The sequence below is a fragment of the Dermochelys coriacea genome, chromosome 1 (genome assembly GCF_009764565.3).
Source record: "Dermochelys coriacea isolate rDerCor1 chromosome 1, rDerCor1.pri.v4, whole genome shotgun sequence".
NCBI classification, from domain to species: domain Eukaryota; kingdom Metazoa; phylum Chordata; order Testudines; family Dermochelyidae; genus Dermochelys; species Dermochelys coriacea.
Window position 1 is genome coordinate 58,428,626 of NC_050068.2, and position 19,968 is coordinate 58,448,593.

The following is a 19,968-nucleotide window of genomic DNA, read 5'->3' on the forward strand; positions in this document are numbered from 1 at the left end:
GTTTGGTTTGATTTGGGGTTTTTTGCATTGCCATGTTAGATCAGGCAGTTTGTCCCAACACAGGAACTCATTCAAAGTTAAACATTTTCAATTTCAAAATAAAAAGATTGATACATTCTGAGGAAAATTTAGAAAAATAAAAAATCCCATTTAAAAAGTGAACTTAAAAACAATTTTGAAATTATAAGCATTTGTTTTACCCATTTTGCTGGGCACTGTGAAAACACAGAAATAGACATGGTCCCTGTCCAAAAGAGTTAACAATCAAAGAAGGATTTGGAAACGATACCATTTTGGAAGTGAGTGAAACACTATCAAAACACATGTTCAACCTTACCTTCCTAAGGCTATGTCTACACTGCAGATTTTTGTCACCAAAAGTTATGCCACTGTAATTAAAGAGCTTTAATTAAACTGCTGTGGCATGTCCACACTATACTCCTTGTGTCAGCAGAGTGCACCCACACTAGCAGATCTTGCACTGACACAGAGAGCAGTGCACTGTGGGTAGCTATCCCACTGTGCAACTGGCCACAGGGTACTTTGGGAAGGATTTTCAATGCCTCATGGAGCAGGTACAGCATCATATGATGCAGGTTTCTCAATTCTATCGTTCCATGGGCATCCTACTAGATTTCCAGCTGTTTTTCAACTGAAATGTGTGTATGTGTGGGGGGGCAGTGTGTGACAGGGAGCTGGTGTGTGTGTGGGTGGAGAGACAGAGACAGTGTGTGTGTGTGGGGGGGGGAAAGTGTATGTGAGAGACAGTGTGTCGGCATACTGGGGGAGAGTGAGTGGGTTGGCATACTGTCTCTAAATTCAGACAGCCGCTGGAAGCAACCAGTTCTTAGGCTGGAGGAGTGGGACACCCCTGACATCAGCCCCTGCCTCCCTAGCTCTGCGAGCACATACACATACACACACATGCATGCACATCTGCCTGCCTGCCTGCCACTGTGTTCCTAGTGCTGGAGAGAGCAGGGTTCCATGTTAATGATGAGCGACATGCTCAGCTGTCAGAATTTCACAAAGCGTTGACAGGGGAGTGGTGCGTGCCTGTGTAGCAGGAATACAGGGAAGCCGAGTTCAAAACAGTGAGCAGAGCGGTCACGGTGGTCATTGTGGGATACTGGGGGAGGCCAGTTATGGTGATACAATGAACAGCAGTGTCTATACTGACGCTTTATCGCTTTAAGTTTGCCGCAAAAAGCTTAATGCCTCTTGTCGAGGTAGTTTTATTCTGTCACTGAAATTGAAGAGTTTTGTCGCCAAAAATGGTATGTACACTTCCACTGTTTCATTGCCAAAAGCTGCCATTTGGCGACAAAACTCTGCGGTGTGGACAAGGCCTAAGTTTCTTGTTGTGAACTTAGATATCCCTAATAGATAGATGATTGGCACATAGGGCAGGGTTAAGGCTGGTTCTTTGATTGAGCAGTGTACACTTATTTAAGTTGTTGTATGATCTGTGAGTATTAGAGCTCGATAAAAAACAAAAGGCTCATTTGAAAAGATAGCCCTTAATGTAACTGCAGCAACACATCTCATTTTCATTTTACTTTTGTATTTCCCCCCTATTTTTGTGAGTTTTCTTTCTGATCGATTTGTTTATCTTCCCAATCTGTCAGAGCAGTATGAAGGGAACCTAAAATGAATTCATTTACATTTCTTCCATTCTCATTTCCCTTTGGAACCTTACTGCTGGTATATATGCTTGACAACTTTTTTATCTTTTTTCTAAGTCATCTGATTCTGAGATGGCAGGAGGTTTCTAGGCTGTAATTCTTCTATCTGTATATCTCTCTCCATAATTTTTGTGCTTAGGATTTGTTTCTGTCTCACACTGTTCATATGATTGCTCAGTAGATCTATGAATAATATATCTTTAAACAGAAGATAGATTTTTCTGTAGAAAAATGTAAGTATTGTTCAGTATCTAGTATAAATCCTAAATGAACTTATATTTTGAACTGAGCAAGCTCTTGTAAAATCTAGTAGTGAACTGTCTGCCATGTAACTGATAAAGCAATGACAGTATAAGTTATTTCTTATGATGATGCAGATGATAAAAATAGCAATGATTCATTAATTTACATTGCATTGCATCTCCAAAACACTCTCTAAGTGCTGGAATATTATTATATTGTTTAAAATAGAGATGGCTCAACCTCTTACCTCCTCAAAACTCTGTTTACACTCAGAAAGGTGTGTCAGTAGAAGACCATTATGTTTTCAGTAGAACAGTTAAAATGTAGAAATTTAAAAAAAAAAGAAAAGTTTGCATGCATTTTTGGACCAGATATAGATCTAGTGAAAAAATTGATATTTTGAGCTTTGAAATGTTAAAACACATGTATTTTTTTTAAAAAAGAACCCATCAACCCTTTCCCAGCCACCTCTATGCTTTGTCTGATGTCTCAGGGAGTTTCTAACAGGATTTGGAAATTCTTGGTCCACAGTTTAAATTCAGTCCATGAGAAAATTTGAGCCAGTTGCACAGCATTGCTTTCTTCACTGGGAAAGTTCTGCTTCCAGTGCTGTGAGGTGTAACCTTGCCCCTGCCAGGCAAAGTTCACCAGTTTCTGATGTAGTACATTACAGCACTCTAGTTTGGAAGTGCCAAAGGCAGGGATCAGCAGAGCTAGGTCCTTGACTGACACTAAAGGGTACAATCCCCTGGTTATGCATAGATAGTATAAGTCATTTTTGGCTACTGCTGCTTCCCAGGAGTTCAGGAGCTACAAAGAGTCTAGAAAGACACCCTGAGTTGCATGTCAATTCTTCAGTCTAGGAGAGATGCCCTCAAAGTGTTGTCCTCTTCCTCTACCTGGTTTGAGCCTGAACCAGCTGTCCTTGTTTAGCCACGTCCCTATTTCATCTAGCCACTGAACCATACAGGATACCACACTGTCCTCACTTAATGATTGAGACAGAACTGCATGTCATCAATTTATTGGTGGTATTAGAACCTACACAATTTTATGATCTTTCTTAGCAGCCACATATAAGAGTGGATATGAGTTGTGGCAGGAATGAGCACTGTGAGACTCTGTAGATTATGTTAGAGGTTGCACAATTATTCAATACCTCCCTTTTGGGTCACTTGGAGAGGGAAAAGCAGAGTCGTATTAATGCAATTCCATTTACCCCTGCCAGGTATCTCAACAGAACCTTATGATTAATGGTGCTGAAGGACACTGAGAGGCCTAATAGTGTTAGCATTGATGTTTGGCCTCTCTGCATAGCCAAGAAGAGATCATCCATCTGTGCCAGCAGTGCTGTCACCATGTCATGTTCAAGCAACTGCAAAGCCAGGTAGTTATTTTGTTAGATGCTGTTTCTTTAGCTGGTAATGAGAAGATGCTTTCTGCTTGAGTGCCATCTGCCATATGTCGCAAGTTGACATCTATCCTTTCCAGTAGATCTCCAGCTGGCTTCCATCCCTTCTCCATGACACCCTTCTCCTGGGGTATCTTCCTGATACTATGGGATTGCACACATCAAACTATCAGAAGGACAACTCTGTCTGACATGAAAGAATGGAAAGGACTCATGTGAAGAGAATGAAGATACCATAGTCATATAAAGGGTGTTAGCCTAAAAGACTTGATTGGTACTTCTTCGTAGAAACATTTCTACATTGTCTCTCATTTGTAGTAAAGACAAATGTTTTTTAGTTTAAATATGAGCTAGCCTTTTGCAAAGAACAGAACTCATTACAGTAGTTTCTGCATTCATTTCAGCTATACACTTTTCTATCTCTGAACTCTGAAGAGGAAAGGAAACTGGACCGTAAGACCATGTCAGATAACTTCTCCTGATTTCATAGTATTTATAAATTCTCAAAACCAGAATGTACTTACAGTACCTAACAGAGCATACAACACTATCTAAATAGGGTGTCTGTATGAATCCATCTGCTAGAAAAGCCTTCTAGTCTAAGAACTATTTTCATGAATTTCAAGATGTTGCAAATGTTTGTGTAAAAAGTAATCTTAGACAATGTTTTATGAATGCAAAATGCAGCTGCTTGACAGTCTTCTCTTGTCTCCTCAGCTATTGAGGATTTTTCCCAAAATTCTTACTTTTAACATAGGCAAGACCCTACAAAAACTTAGTCATACAAAAATTGTCCCACTGAAGCCATTTGGGCTACTCACATGAGTAAAGGCTTGGTCTGTGTGTTTTGCACAAATAGCTTAGATTCAGCACTTTTTTGGTATTTTCTTTCCAACAGGGAATCCCTAGAATTTTTAATATTAGTTCACAAATTAACACCCATATCCTAATGTGGCAGGTCTCTCTCTCTCTCTCTCGTTGTTGTTGCTACCGGAAAAGGAAGGGTTTTCCTGCTGTTTTTAGGAATCCAAGGTGACAATACTCTTCTCTAGTAAAAAGGACAGAAGATGGCAAAGTTGTGTGGTAAACTCAGAGGACAAGAAGCACCGCAGCTTCCCATTAGACCCACAGGAAACAGTATTTGCAGAATAGAGGGCAGACGTGGCTTAAACATTGTGTGGATATGTAAAGAGTCAATGCTGTTGACGATCCTGCGTGGCCGCAAACTTATCTTATTCCATTGCTTATAATAATGTGGGACCAAACCATGTCCTTTAGTCACTGGCCTAACCAGAGGGCAGGGAAGATCCACATTTCTCCTTGGGGAGCACAGGGAAGCACAGTCTTTCCTTAAAAAGCCTGGTGTGCAGAGGGGGTGTGAATGCACAAGGTCTGTCATGGCTCTTTGTGAAGAAATACCTGTGACTAACAAGGTATTGGATTAATAAAAGCCTTCATCAAAAACTGTTTGTTTGCTTTTTGTGTCAGGTACATTCAGTTCTTTGTAGTTTCAGTTAAATTGTAAAGGGAAATATTTTGGATTAAACTAATTGCCTTAGATTTCCAAACACTTCTTTGAAATATCTGGATTCCTTTGATGCTAGAAATGTCATGTCCTTTTCCATCTCAGTGGCTCTATTTATACAAACCGCTCTATTTATACAAACCGCTCACCTAAGAATTGATTATTTACACTGAATTGCAGCTTTCACTCAGGATTGTCTCTGACAATTGTCTACTCGGCAGTTCTATTTGAAAACTTAAAATAGAAGAGATTTATCTTTTTTTTTTTTATTGTTGGGGTGACAAGAGTTTTCTTTCAGATCTCAAAATCGATTGAGTTGTTGACATTTGTGTAGTGCGCTGAAGTTGCAAAGCACCCTCTGAGCGCAGAGGTGATCAGATACCTTGGGGATGGGTGCAGAACAGAAATAGAGCAGAAGAAAAAAAGATCTGCCCTACAATAGACAAATAACCCCCATTGGCTTAAGTGGGAGTTTAATGTATTGGCAAGGAGAATTTGTCCCTTCGTAATACTGTTATTTTATACAGTATGGATGGCGACGAGGCAAGCTGAGCATCTACTGTACAAAAGAAAAGGACTACTTGTGGCACCTTAGAGACTAACAAATATATTTGAGCATAAGCTTTTGTGAGCTACAGCTCACTTCATCGGATGCATTCAGTGGAAAATACAGTGGGGAGATTTATATACACATACAGAGAACATGAAACAATGGGTTTTATCATACACACTGTAAGGAGAGTGATCACTTAAGATGAGCTATTACCAGCAGGAAGGAGGGGGGGAAAGGAGGAAAACCTTTTGTGGTGATAATCAAGGTGGGCCATTTCCAGCAGTTAATAAGAACATTGCTGAACCTATCCTTGCAACAAAGCCCGTTGCCAACTCTGTCCACATATCTATTCAGGGGACACCATCATAGGGCCTAATCACATCAGCCACATTATTAGAGGCTCATTCCTCTGCGCATCTACCAATGTGATATATGCCATCATGTGCCAGCAATGCCCCTCTGCCATGTACATTGGTCAAACTGGACAGTCTTTACGTAAAAGAATAAATGGACACAAATCAGACGTCAAGAATTAGAACATTCAAAAACCAGTCGGAGAACACTTCAATCTCTCCGGTCACATGATTACAGACCTGAGGGTGGCTATCCTTCAACAAAAAAACTTCAAAAACAGACTCCAACGAGAGACTGCTGAATTGGAATTAATTTGCAAACTGTATACAATTAACTTAGGCTTGAATAGAGACTGGGAGTGGATGGGTCATTACAGAAAGTACAACTATTTCCCCATGTTATTTCTCCCCCCACCCCACCCCCCACTGTTCCTCAGACATTCTTGTTAACTGCTGGAAATGGCCCACCTTGATTATCACCATAAAAGGTTTTCCTTCTTCCCCCCCACCCCGTCCTTCCTGCTGGTAATAGCTCATCTTAAGTGATCACTCTCCTTACAGTGTGTATGAAAAAACCCATTGTTTCATGTTCTCTGTGTGTGTATATAAATCTCCCCACCGTGTTTTTCACCGAATGCATCTGATGAAGTGAGCTGTAGCTCACAAAAACTTATGCTCAAATAAATTTGTTAGTCTCTAAGGTGTCACAAGTACTCCTTTTCACTTTTGCGAATATAGACTAACACGGCTGCTACTCTGAAATCTACTGTACAGTATATCTACTGAAGAGAGGGAAGTAAGAAGATCATTTATAGCCTTCTAGCATTTGATGTATTACAAATATTTTGGGGCCATTTTCTCCTCTGAAGCTACAAGGCAACAGGGAGGTACTGTGAACTATATATTGCACAGTAACATTAGAAGCATTAAAAATGTCTTATACTGGAATCTTTCATGGAAGGCAAAAAAGCCAATAATATGCCCAGTTATTTGTACAATGCTGTGATAAATGAAGGGGGAGGTAACTCCCTTTTATGGACACCGAGCCAGCCAGTTAGCTACAAAATCCCTCTTGGTAGCTCTTCTCGACTTGCTTTACCTGTAAAGGGTTAAAAAGTCTGACTGCATGCATAGATAAAAGGAAGTGAGTGGGCACCTGGCCAAAAGACCCAATGGGAAGGTTAGAACTTTTAAAAATTGAAACAAGACTCCCCTTCTGTCTGTCTGTGCTGTTCTCCCAGAGAGAAGAGACAGGGTTGGACTATGCTGTAAGAAGCTTTGAGCCAAGTATGAAAAATCATACCTCCTTTGAAACCCCAGATATGTAAGTAGATCAGGAAATGACTAGGAAAATGCAATTAGGTTTATCTCTTTTATTTTTTTATGGCTTGTGGACTCCCCTGTGCTAACCCCCAAATGCTTTTGTTTTGCTTGTAACCATTAAGTTGGACCTCAAGAAGGTTATTCTTGATGCTTAATTATTATATTTGCTCTTTTAAAATCTAGCAATAGCCCAAGTTTCAGATGTATTTTCTTTCCTTTTTGTTTTTAATAAAATTTACCTTTTTTAAAGAACAGGATTTAAGACATGCCATGAAAACTATGCAGATTCATGCTGCTCCCTCCTTTTTTGGGAACTGAAGTGTTGCATGAAACTGATCTGATTCCTTAGTGCAGCAAATCACTACAGCTGAGCCCATCTGATCAATCTCTTCCTTCCATTTAGGTAGGGTCCAACAGGATTACTTTATTTAGAGTAAACTGGTATTGCTCCTGGCTGCAGGTGTTGCTTGCTTTTGACTGAACATTCCCAATCCAGAGAACAGTGAGAAAAGCATCTGGCATCTGCCTAGGCAACAGGGCCAAACAGTCAATAAATGTAGCTGCAGGTCCTGGCTATATAAATGTCATGGCTAATGTCTGGCCAAATTGATACAGAGATAAGAAGCACCTTATAAATACTGGTTGATACTTTCAAAGTTTTAGAAACATCTTCCATTCATTTTAGTGGGTTAAGATGAGTGGAAAATATGTATCTAAATCCTGTAAATTAATAGATGATATGGGGGAGATTTTCAAAAGTGCCTAAGGGATCTTAGGTCACAAGTTTCTCAACCACAGCACCTAAAATAGATCAATACCACTACTGAGATTTCCCAAACATATTCTGTATTTCTCCAGACATTTTCACAAGTTTCAGAATCTTCATGCTTCTTCAGTTTTATGGACACCGAGCCAGCCAGTTAGTTAGTTCTCTTTTTGTTTGAGGAATAAAATTTACCCCGTTAGAGTCTGGAATCTTAAGGAAATGGGGGTAAATATTTCTAAGGTTTGAACTGTTGGTTCATATCTTTAAAACTTTGCTGATGTAATATCAACTTAATTATTTTTTTATTTTATTTTTTGGAGAAAAAATCATCAAACAAATGTGGTAAGTGGCACTAGATATGCCTATAGTTGAGGAAAAGTTTTCATTTTCCATGCTTTTTTATTTTTCTAGAATTCTGTCTGTTTCTTTCCATAGCTATTCTACTGCTGCATTTTACTTTACACATTACACACACCAATGTATATCTTGTTTGTATGTTATGATCAATCAGTCATGCTAAACTCTGGCATTTGCAGAAGTAAACACACTTCAGAATTACTAATAATTCCTTTATGTAAATCTGCAGACTCCATAAACCTGGAAGATTAGAGGATTAAGAGTTACTAAGCTTTGATGTGACTGTCTCGCTCACTGTTTCTCCCTCACAGTTTTTGAAAGTCACCTAGGATATTTCAGTATATATGGTACTCAGTGGTATATAATTGTGAAGATTGCAGATGATAAAAATTGTATCCCAAAATCTGAACAAATGACTACCAAAACATGCTTGAAATGATAGGGAACATACCCGCACTGACACTGATAGGGAACGTACCTGCACTGGACTAGATAACAATAAGCCTTTTCCTTCCCTAGTTTCTTTGATTCTGCAGTCTGAGCTCAGTTTGCTTGATCACAAATCAAATCTAATGCCTCCTTTGTAGATAATCCCTACCATCGTGGAGAAAAGCAATATTTAATTCTATCAGTGCCTTCTTTTCCCCACTGGCAGCAGCTGTCAGACCTTATGAAAATGGATATGGATTTGCTTTTTATTCTTTTTTGGGGGGGCAAAGTGTAAGGTCTTCAATATAACAAAATTCAGAAAAACAGGGACAAAAAGTCTTTGATTAAGATTAGAAGAAGTGTTTAGATAAACTCAGAGAAATAAGGAGGGCTACTCTGCAGTGTATTTTCTGTATTGTGGCACGGCACTTCAGAGCTCATTCGTTCTACAATCAGATAAATGTGACAAACTGAGATAACTGTAGATCAGCTTAGTCCCTGCCCTTTCTTGGGCAGATGAATCCCCGCTCTCAGCAGGCGTGCACGGATAGATTGTCAGATCTTAAATGTATATCCAGCTCTGCTTTCTTCTTTGGCTGGCTAATAAACATTTTGGGAGACTTGTTTCCATATCTATGTGCCAGGGTCTGTGTTTAGCTAGAAATGGAAATAGCCTATGCTGTTACAGCTCAAAATGTCAGTTTTGTTTAAATGTTTGTGCTTTTTTTTATCACTACAAAAGGTTTTTTTCTTTTTCCTGCTGATAATAGCTCATCTTAACTAATTAGCCTCTCACAGTTTGTATGGTAACTGCCAATTTATCTGTGTGTGTGTGTGTGTGTGTGTATGTGTATAGATATCTATTTCTCTAAATATAATCTTACTATATTTGCCATTCTATGCATCCGCTGAAGTGAGCTGTAGCATACGAAAGCTTATGCTCTAATAAATTTGTTAGTCTCCAAGGTGCCACAAGTACTCCTGTTCTTCTTTTTTTAGAAAATACAGAGTTAAGGTAAATGACCAAAAAACCTTAACTCATCCACTGGAATTATATGAATGCACCCCAGCTGCCTTTCCTCTGTTAGGTGTAGCTGCATTGAATGGTGGAGGAATAAACTGGAACACCTTGGAAGAACTGTGATTGTGATTTGAGGAGATCTGGGGATTAGTTTGGAGACCTGTGATTGTGATGTGTGGAGATCTGAGTCTGAGTACCCCATATGTACTACCAAAAGAAAGAGGGCCCAAGCTGAGGTTCCAGCTGGCATCATTTTAATACAAAATTGTGTAGGTTGTGTCAGTAGCAGAGCATTGGGATCTTCTTGCCATGGGTATTGTCAGTAGTGAGGTAGGATATGAGAGCAGCGTGTGGATTAAATGATGGTTAGGAGAAAGTATAGGTTCAGATGGTATCCTATGTACAAGTGGCTGTGAAATGGGTTGCAAAAGAGTATGAAGATGTTGTTAAATTTGACAGATGTGGTCGGGGAGTGGGCTCAGTGTTCGAATGTAGGGCAAGTGTTGGTTGTGCTTGTCCATTACAGTGAAAAGGCAGAGTAGGAGTGTATGTGTGTGTTTATGGGGATATTGGGGCATTGCTCAAAGAAGGCAGTGGTAAGGTTGTGTGGGCATTTACCTTAATTCTGTATTTTCTGAAGTTTGAGTTTGCTGACCTCCATGTTCTTGAAGGGCACAAGCTCTCTCCAGGCAATATTAACTGTGTGGTAAAGAATTTTTTTTTGCCATTTAACTTTCTTTCTTTTTTTGAACAGGAAGAGAAATGTATGTTTGGTAGGAGCTAATGGTCATCTAGAAATTGTAGTTCTCACCTAGGTTTGCAGTTAATGTGTTACTGTGACTAGGTAATGATCAAGAGACCTAGCTATAATGTAGTGCTGCTCATCAGTAGATCTCAAAGAACTTCACATCATTATCCCCTTTTAACATATGGGATGCAGAGGGTTGAAGTGACTTTTCCAAGGTCACCAAGCAAGCCAGTGGCAGAGCTAGGAATCATTCCAATCCAGCTGTCTTTCCACTAGGCCATACGGTTGCTATATGAATCCTCAGTGCTCCTTCCCCATCCTGCACATTTTGTTATAGTGGAATGGGGTTAATGGTCCTGCTTTGAAATGTTTGCAATAGATAGTTGCTAACAGGGCTGGTGAGAGAAAACTGATCCATGGTCTGTCTCAAAACCTTGACAGTTTTATTACATGGTTGTTATGGTGACTTCATGTGCCCCTCCCCCACAACATTTCCAGCTCCCACTCCCTTTCATATCCCATTAATCCATTAGTTGGCACTGTAGGAGCCATTTACATGTAATAAGTTGCTTTTTACTGTCTTCTGCCCTATTCTGCTGAGTGCACATCACAGGCAGCAGCTTACCAGAGGGCTGCATGCAACTTTGGTTATGTAGCCTGAACTGCACACTGAGTTGGGCCCCTCACTCTCCATATCCACTGCAGCTGGGACTCCTGCTCCTGCTTCAGCCAGGTTTTTCTAGTCAGACCCCAGGTCCACCCAGTCTATGCCTCCTCCAAACTGGACCCTCCCCGACGCACTCTGGCCAAGCTCCCATGCCACCCTGCTCAGGAATAATGTGTCTTATTTATTCATTTTCTGGATTTCAGATGTTTACATTTGTTTTGCCTTCAATTCCACCCCCCAAACCCACACCCTTGAGCAATGCAGTTACACGGACCTAACCCCCAATGTAGACCGCACTATGCTAATGGGAGAACTCTCATCGACATACCTAGTGAAGACACTAGTTCCACCTCCCCAAGAAGCACTAAGTGCTACAGCACTGTATGTGTAGACAAGCCCTTTGTTTGGGGAGGTGGTGTTCCTATACTAATGGAAAAAACCCTTCTGTAGGCTGTGTCTGCAGGGCCGATGCAAGGACGTTTCGCGCCCTAGGCGAAACTTCCACCTTGAGCCTGCGCTGACCCCCCAGAACTCTGCGGCAGCTCCCCGCCCTGAGGCGCTGCCCCGTGGCAGCTCCCAGCTGCTGCCATCCCCCCCCCCCTCGGCCCAGGGAGCCGCATGAGGCAGCTCCCCACTGCCCCCTCCTTCCCTCCCTCCCCTCGGCCTGGGAAGCCGAGTGCGGCAACTCCCCGCCATGTGGCAGCTCCCCTCGGCCCGGCTCACCTCTGATCCGCCTCCTCCCTGAGCACGCCGCTGCTGCTCCGCTTCTCCTGCCTCCCAGGCTTGCGGCGCCAAATAGCTGTTTGGGGAAGGGAAGAGAAGGGAAGAAGGGAGAGAAGTAGAGCGGGGTGGCGTGCTCAGGGGAGTAGGCAGAGCAGAGGTGAGCTGGGGCGGGGAGCGGTTCCCCTGCGCGGTTTTTTCCCTTCCCCTCCCCCCATTACTTGCTGCAGGCGGCCCTCCCCGTGCCTCCCTGACCCAGCTCACCTCCACTCCACCACCTCCCTGAGCGTGCTTTTGGCCACCCCCAGCCACTTGGTGCCCTAAGCAACCGCCTAGTTTGCCTAGTGGTTGCACCGGCCCTGTGTATCTGCACTATAGGATTATGCTGGTAAAGCTACTCTGACATAGCTGAAGAGTTGTCGTTTTACAGGCAGAGCTGGCACTCCATTATAATACTGTATGAAATCAGAGGGAGAATGAAAAAGGGGGAGGCAGTTTGACTCATAGACTCAGAAGGGACCATCATGATGATCTAGTCTTACCTCGTGCACATTACAGGCCACAGAACCTCACCCAACCACTCCTGTAATAGACTCCTAACCTCTGGCTGAGTTACTGAAGTCCTCAAATCATGATTTAAAGACTTCAAGTTACAGAGAACCCACTATTTATACAAGTTTAAACCTGCAAGTGACCTGTGCCCCATGCAGCAGAGGAAGGCGAAAATCCCCCAGGGTCTCTGCCAATCTGACCGGGGGGAAAAATTCCTTCCTGACCCCAAATATGGTGATCAGTTAGGCCCTGAGCATGTGGGCAAGACCACCAGCCAGACACCTGGGAAAGAATTCTCTGTAGTAACTCAGAGCCCTCCCCATCTAGTGTCCCATCAACGGCCATTGGAGATATTTGCTGCTAGCAGTTGCAGATCGGCTATATGCCACTGTAAACAGTCTCATCATTCCATACCCACCATATACCTATCAAGCTCAGTCTTGAGGCTAGTTAGGTTTTTTGCCCCCTTGCTCCCCTTGGAAGGTTGTTCCAGAACTTCACTCCTCTGACGGTTAGAAACCTTCATCTAATTTCAAGCCTAAATTTGTTGATGGCCAGTTTGTCTATTTGTTCTTGTGTCCTCATTCCTGCTTAACTTAAATTAACTTCTCTCCCTCCCTGGTATTTATCTTTCTGATGTATTTATAGAGAGTAATCATATCTCCCTTCAGCCTTCATTTGGTTGGGCTAAACAAGCCAGGTTCTTTGAGTCTCCTCTAATGAGTCTCCTCTAATAAGTTAGGTTTTCCTTCCTTAGATCATCCTACTAGTCCTTCTCTGCACCTGTTTCAGTTTGAATTCATTTTCCTTATACATGGAAGACCAGAACTGTACACACTATTCCAGAGGAGTCGCACCAGTGCCTTGTATAATAGTACTAATAGTTCCCTATATCTACTGGAAATACCTCACCTGATGAATCCTAGGACTGCATTAGGCTTTTTCATGGCTGCATCATATTGGCGGCACGTTGTCATCCTGTGATCAACCAGTGTGCCCAGGTCTTTCTCCTCCTTTGTCACTTCCAACTGATAAGTCCCCAGCATATAGCAAACGTTGTTGTTAGTCCATAAATGCATGATCTTGCACTTTTCACTATTCAATTTCATCCCATTTCTATTACTCCAGTTTTCAAGGTCATGCAGATCTTCTTATATGATACAGTCCTCCTCTGCATTGGCACTACTTCCCAACTTTGTGTGATCCACAATTTTTGTTAGCACACTCCCATTTTTTGTGCCAAGGTCAGTAATAAAAATGTTTAAATAAGATTGATCCCAAGACTGGTCCCTGAGGATCTCCACTTGTAACCTCCCTCCAGCCTGACAGTTCCCCTTTCAGTATGACCCTTTGTAGTCTTCCTTTTAACCAGTTCCTTATCCACCTTTCAATTTTCATATTAATCCCCATCATCTCCAATTTAACTAATAATTTCTGATGTGGAACTGTATCAAATGCCTTACTGACATCCAGGTAGATTAGATCTACTACATTTCTTTTGATCAGTTTCCTTCTCAAAGAAGGAGATCAGGTTGATCTGACATAATCTACTTTTTATAAAACCATGTTGTATTTATCCCAATTACTGTTTAGCCTCTATGTCCTTAACTATTTTCTCTTTCAAAATTTGTTCCAAGACCTGGCATGCAATTGAAGTTAAACTAACAGGCCTGTAGTTTCCTGGATCACTTTTCCCCCTTACTTAAAAATAGAAACGATATTAGTAATTCTCCAGTCATAGGGTACGACCCTCAAGTTTACAGATTCATTAAAAATCCTTGCTATTGGGATTGCAATTTCATGTGTCAGTTCCTTTAATATTCTCAGATGGAGATTATCTGCCTCTCCCTCCCCCCGATTTAGTCCCATTAAACTATTTGAGTTTCACTTCCAACTTGGACATGGTAATTTCTACCTCAATTTCCTCATTCCTATTAGGCACCCTACCACTATCCCTAGGCATTAGTCTAATTAAAAAGGGGCAAAGTATTTATTTGGCATTGGGCCATGCCTAGTTTTCTTTAATCTACACCCCATCCTCAGTGCTTAGTGGTACCACTTCTCTCCTTGTTTTCTTATTTATGTGGCTCTAGAACCTTTCATTATTGGTTTTAATTCCCTTTGCAAGGTCCAACTGTGTTTGGCTTTTGGCAGTTCTTACTTTATCCCTACGCTTTCTGACTTCCAAGAGGTGGTTTTCCTTGCTGATTCATCCCATCTTCCATTCCTTGTAGACTTCCTGCTTTCTGTTAATAACCTGTTTGAGATGCTGGATCTGCAACTCTTCCCTATGATTTCCTCTCCCCCTCCCCCTCTTGCTTGGGATGCAGGCTTCAGATAGTTTCTGCAACTTTGACTTAAAGTGATTCCAAGCTTTCTCCACATTCAGATCCTTGAGTTCTTCAATCTAGTCCATTTCCCTGACTAGTTCCCTTAATTTTTACAATTAGCTCTTTTGAAATCAAGGACCCTTGTTTCAGATCGTATATAGTCTACATATCCAGCAGCAGCATCGCAGGCTCAGAAAGGTGTGAAGTGGTCCATTAATCTCAACATGATGGTCTCAGACAAAAGAGAATACACAGTGATGAATACAGCCATGAAATAATAGTTCTGTGAACTGCTCCATTCGGCCCAGAAGGTGTTCCCTTCCCCAGTGTGGGAGAGTTTCAGATGTGCGTCAAGCACATCCATTCTCAGCTCTGTCCTCATGCCGGTCTCAGCACCATGTTCTTGCTGCATGTCAAGCGTACCTATTCTAAGCTCCCCACCCAAAGGGAAGGGCTTCCCCGATCCAGGCTCACATGAGGGGGTGGGGTTAAGGAGAGGGGCTCAAATACCTCCAGAAAGGCATGCCACTCAGTTCCTGGCTCACACAAGGGGGGGAAGACCCCCCCCCAGATGCTGGCACAAATACAGGGGGCAGAGAGTGGGGCTCAGACCCCCTTGGATGGGTAGGGCTTCCCCAGATCCTGGCACATACACTGAGGGGCAAGAGTGGGGCTCATACATTTCTAGGATGACAGGGACCCCCATATCCCAGCTCACATGAGGGGGCATGGAGAGGGGCTCAGACCCTCACATAAGGAAGGCCCCTTCAGAACCTGTCTCATATGAAGCGGGGTTCACATCCCTCTAGATGGGTTGGGGGCCCCCCACACTGGAGCACACACACATAGGAGGGGAATGTGGGGCTCACAGATGCCCCTGCCTCTATTCTCCCCCTGTCATTCACCCTCATGTCCCTTCCCAGTTCCAATCCCACCCTCCGAGGAAGCATTTGTTTGTGTAGTTTATTTTCTTTTTTTAAAAAAAATGTTTTGGCACCTTCTGGATAGTCTGCTGTACTTAGATTACATTTCCCCAGAATAAAAAATCATTTTTGATGGAGGCAGATTGGAGCAATAACACTGGCTTTTTAAACGTCTGATTTCCACCCCATGTTGGATTTGAACTCTCAGTGCCTGGGGTGGTGCTCAGTGTTAAGAACCATAACTAAGGATACGATTCTGGCACAGATTCTGTTGCTTTCTGGGACCTCCAGGACTACTTCTGCAGCAGGGCTAGAGCAGCGGCTGCAGGAGCAGTTGCTGTGGCCAGCCCCAGGGCCACTAGAACAGCTGTATGGTGACCAGCCCGCCAGAAGAGCAGCCGCAGTCAGACTCAGGGCCGCTGAAACAGTGGCCTGCCCCTGGAGTAATGGCCCCCAGAACAGCTGGCTGGCGGTCAGCCCTGGAGCTGCTGAACAGCTGACCGGGGGCTAGCCCCAGGCCTGCTGGAGCAGTGGCTGAGGTTGGGTCAGCCCCCCAGGGCTGGAGCAACAGCAGTCAGCCCCTGCTGCAGGAGTAACGGCAGGGCTGGAGCAGCTGCAAGTCTGGCTACGCTCTGAATTTTTATTTATTGCCCACAACCTGTCCCTGACTTTTTTACTAAAAATATCTGTGACAGAATTTTAACCTTAACCATAACATACTCTTGATGCTCAGTCCTGTGGTGTACAAACAGTTTTCCAGATAATTAATCTCTGTCTGTGCCCATGGTCAGTGTAATTTATTAGGTACATGAGTCTTAGCATGCCTAACTGGAGAAGCAAACTCTTTTTTTCAAATAACATTTTAATTTGATTTCCCTCAAAGGGCTGGTGGCTGACACACACTCTGTTGGGGAAACCTTAGAGCATCTGAAACCCTGATGCTTTGAACTGAGCCCTGGTTTGAGCTCTATCTGTGAGCAAAAAAACACTGCCAGTTTGTGTCAGCTTTTTTAAAAAAAATGGTTGGGGGTGTATCTCAGAAACCCCATTGGTAAATGGCCCCAAATCTGGATCACTGACTGTACCCCATGCCCCCACGAGGCACGCCAGATGTCAAGGCAATCTGATTAACTGTACCGATTTTAGAGCACTTAGAGCAGTGGTGCTTTAAAGGTCAGGTAACACAGAAATTTGTACCCCAGAATCTATTAGAATCTCACTGGAGACTCCCCCACGACTTCGAGGCAGGTGCTACTCCCCACAGTAGCAGATAAATACTGCAGTGGCCTATAATTTACTGGCAGACAGCTTGTGACTGTACTCCCTGCATTAGTCTGTCCAATATCTGTTTTAAACAATGAACAATCCCATTAAAATTGTCCAGATTTTCCATATTTCCAGCAGGCCCAATCATCTGTGGCATTTACTAATTCACTGCAGGGCCCCTGATCAAGGGGTTGGCTCGTTCCTCTTGACTGAAAACCTGCATGCCTCAATCTCAGTACCATTTTGTTGCTATGGAATTACTCGCTGCCTTTCTGTCTGAAGCTGTCCAACTTCCCTGGCCACTATTTCCACCGCTTGCTGCAAACTTTAATTATATTGTTGATTCCTTTGCTCTCCCTGCTGGTGTCTAAGCTCCATGGTCCCAAATCCTCAGTGCTATTCCCTCATGCCTTTCCAACTCATAGATCTGTTCCAGATCACTTGCTAGTGCAATGGTTTCATTGAGCATCTGCAGTTTTGCACTCCTCAGTTGTATCCAAACATCCTCTTGGCCCCATTTGCAGTGAAGTCATCTCTTACTGGATCATCATCCTGTACTGTTCTTCCTCATCCCAATCGGCTTTTGCTGCTAGCCTCTTGAGATGATTCCCATAATCCGAGCATTTCTCCAGTATGGCGTTTCTGGTCTGAAAAGTCTTCATGTAAGAGAAGATCAAACTGCAGTTCCAGTGCTATTTTCAGGGCTTTGTAATCTGCCTGTACTTAGGTGGGGGGCAGGCATGTGCAAATATGCTGGGACCTGCCTTTCAACAGCAGCACACAAAAAGGTCTTCTCTCCCTCAGATCACTGGTTCACCCTCGCAGCTCATCCAAAGTGTCCTATTCGGGAGCTCCACTCAGCCTTAGCCCCTGTAAATGGTTCAGCATAAAAACCAGGCGTTTTGGCCTGCATCTTCCCATTCTTGAGGCTCCGTGCTGCATGTCACCCTCTTCATTGCTGTCATCTGCTATTTTCCTTCCTTCTCCTGTTGTATGTTGATCCCACCTGCTGCCACCAGTCTTGTGTGTCCTTGCGTTCCCCTTCTTGGTGGGTTAGCTCAAGCAGGCAAGCCCCTGGAATGACAACACACACACAAGCTCAGTAACAACAGAACATGTATTTACTATTGAAAGGGGGAACAGAAGCAGCTCCCCTCCTGCTGACTCCAAAAAGACGTTTGCTGTTTCACGGACAGGAAGTACCCATCCCCCCATCTGATCTTCTGAGGGTTACTTCCTGAGTCGGGGGGTTCCCCACCTGGGAGGAGGCACAACTTTCAGGAGTTGTCTGTGGATGTGCAGTGCAGTGTTGCAGTCATGTTGATCCCAGGATATTAGAAAGACAAGGTGGGCGAGGTAATATCTCTTATTGGACCAACTTCTGTTGGTGAGAGAGACAAGCTTTCAGGCTACATAGAGCTCTTCTTCAGGTCTGGGAAATGTACTCAGAGGGTATGTCTAAACTGTAGGGTAAACATGGGGTTAGTAGAACTTGAGCTAGAAGACCCTAGGTTTATTAACCTAGGGCTTGTGCATCTATACTCATTTGTAACTCCAGGTTAAGAATGGTTGAACCCTGGTTTTCAACCTCGGGCTCCAGAGTCTATAATGCCTTAGTTGGGCCTGGGTCCAACTATCCATATCCCAGACTTCCTAGTGCCTTCCCAAACTGTGGTTGCTCTAGCCCAGGGGTCGGTAACTTTTTAGAAGTGGTGTGCCGAGTCTTCGTTTAGTCAGTCTAATTTAAGGTTTCACGTGCCAGTAATACATTTTAATGTTGTTTAGAAGGTCTCTCTCTCTAAGTCTATATATTATATAACTAAACTATTGCCATATGTAAAGTAAACAAGGTTTTCAAAATGTTTAAGAAGCTTCATTTAAAGTTAAATTAAAATGCTGATTTTACGTCGCCAGCCCACTCAGCTTGCTGCCTGCCTGGGGTTCTGTTCACCTAGGCCAGCAGCAGGCTGAGCGGGGCCTGTGGCCAGGACCCCAGACCATCAGTGGGCTGAGCGGCTCAACCCGCTGCCGGTCTGGGGTTCCGGCTGCCAGCCCTGCTCAGCCCGCTGCCGGTCTGGGGTCCCAGCCCTGCCCACATAGAGTGGGTACCTACCTTCTCCCTGGTTCTAGCCCATTCTTTTCCTCTCTCTCTGCACTGAATTGAGGGTGGGAGTGTGCTGAGCACAGGGCTGGGGGTGAAGGTGCAGGCTGGGGGATGGGGTGTAGGGTCTGGCCAGGAGCTAGAATGAGGGAGGGGGCTCAGGGTTGGGGCAGGAGGTTTGGGTGTGGAGTGCTTACTTGGGAAGCTCCCATTTGGTGGGAGGGGTGCAGGTGGGAATGTGGGGGGGGGGGGGTTGCAGGAGCTCCCGTTTTGTGCTCAGGATGGGGGTGGGAATGTGGAGGGTGCAAGAGTCCGGGCATGGGGTGTAGGGGGGCTGGGGGTGTGTGAAGAGGGGGCTGGAGGCATGTGAGGGGGATGCAGGAGTCAGGGCAGGAGGCTGGGGTGTGTGGGGGGTGGAGGGGTCAGGGTAGAGGGCTGGGGGTGTGTGAGGGGGGTACAGGGGTCAGGGCAGAGGGTTCGGGGTGTGGGCTAGGGTTGTGGGGGTGCTCACAGCCCCCTGCCCAGAGCAGTTCATGGCAGGGGGCTGGAGGGGATATGCCCTGATTCCACTCCCCTTCCCCACGGCCCCGTCCCCACCTCTTCTCGAACTCCGCCTCCGCCTCCTTCCCGGAGCAGCGAGCAGCGAGAGAGCATGCTGCAGCTCTGCTTCTCCCCTCCTCACAAGGGCCATCAGCTGATGGGCGGCAGGCAGGGAGAGGAGGAGGGGCAGGAACCCAGCACGCTGGGGGAAGAGGCGGAGGGGGGGAACTTGCCTGCCCTGCAGCAGCAGCCGCCAGGACCAAGCTTCTTCACCTGTGGCAGGGGCGGGAGAAGAGCTGACTGGGGTGGGCAGGATTTTTAATGGCACTCTGCTGCCTGCCGGGGTCCAGTGGGGCTGGCGGCAGGGACCTGGCAGGCAGCAGCATGCCATTAAAAACCGGCTCGCATGCCGTTTTTGGCACATGTGCCATATGTTGCTGATCCCTGCTCTAGCC

General features: G+C 44.3%; 1 long non-coding RNA gene across 1 annotated transcript; it reads left to right on the plus strand.

Moving 5' to 3' along the window:
• The first annotated feature begins 344 nt into the window (after positions 1-344).
• Positions 345-19,349, plus strand: LOC122457950. Its single transcript, XR_006277740.1, has 3 exons — positions 345-663; positions 11,912-11,919; positions 19,336-19,349. It is a non-coding gene; the product is annotated as an uncharacterized LOC122457950 (long non-coding RNA).
• The last annotated feature ends 619 nt before the right edge of the window (positions 19,350-19,968 follow it).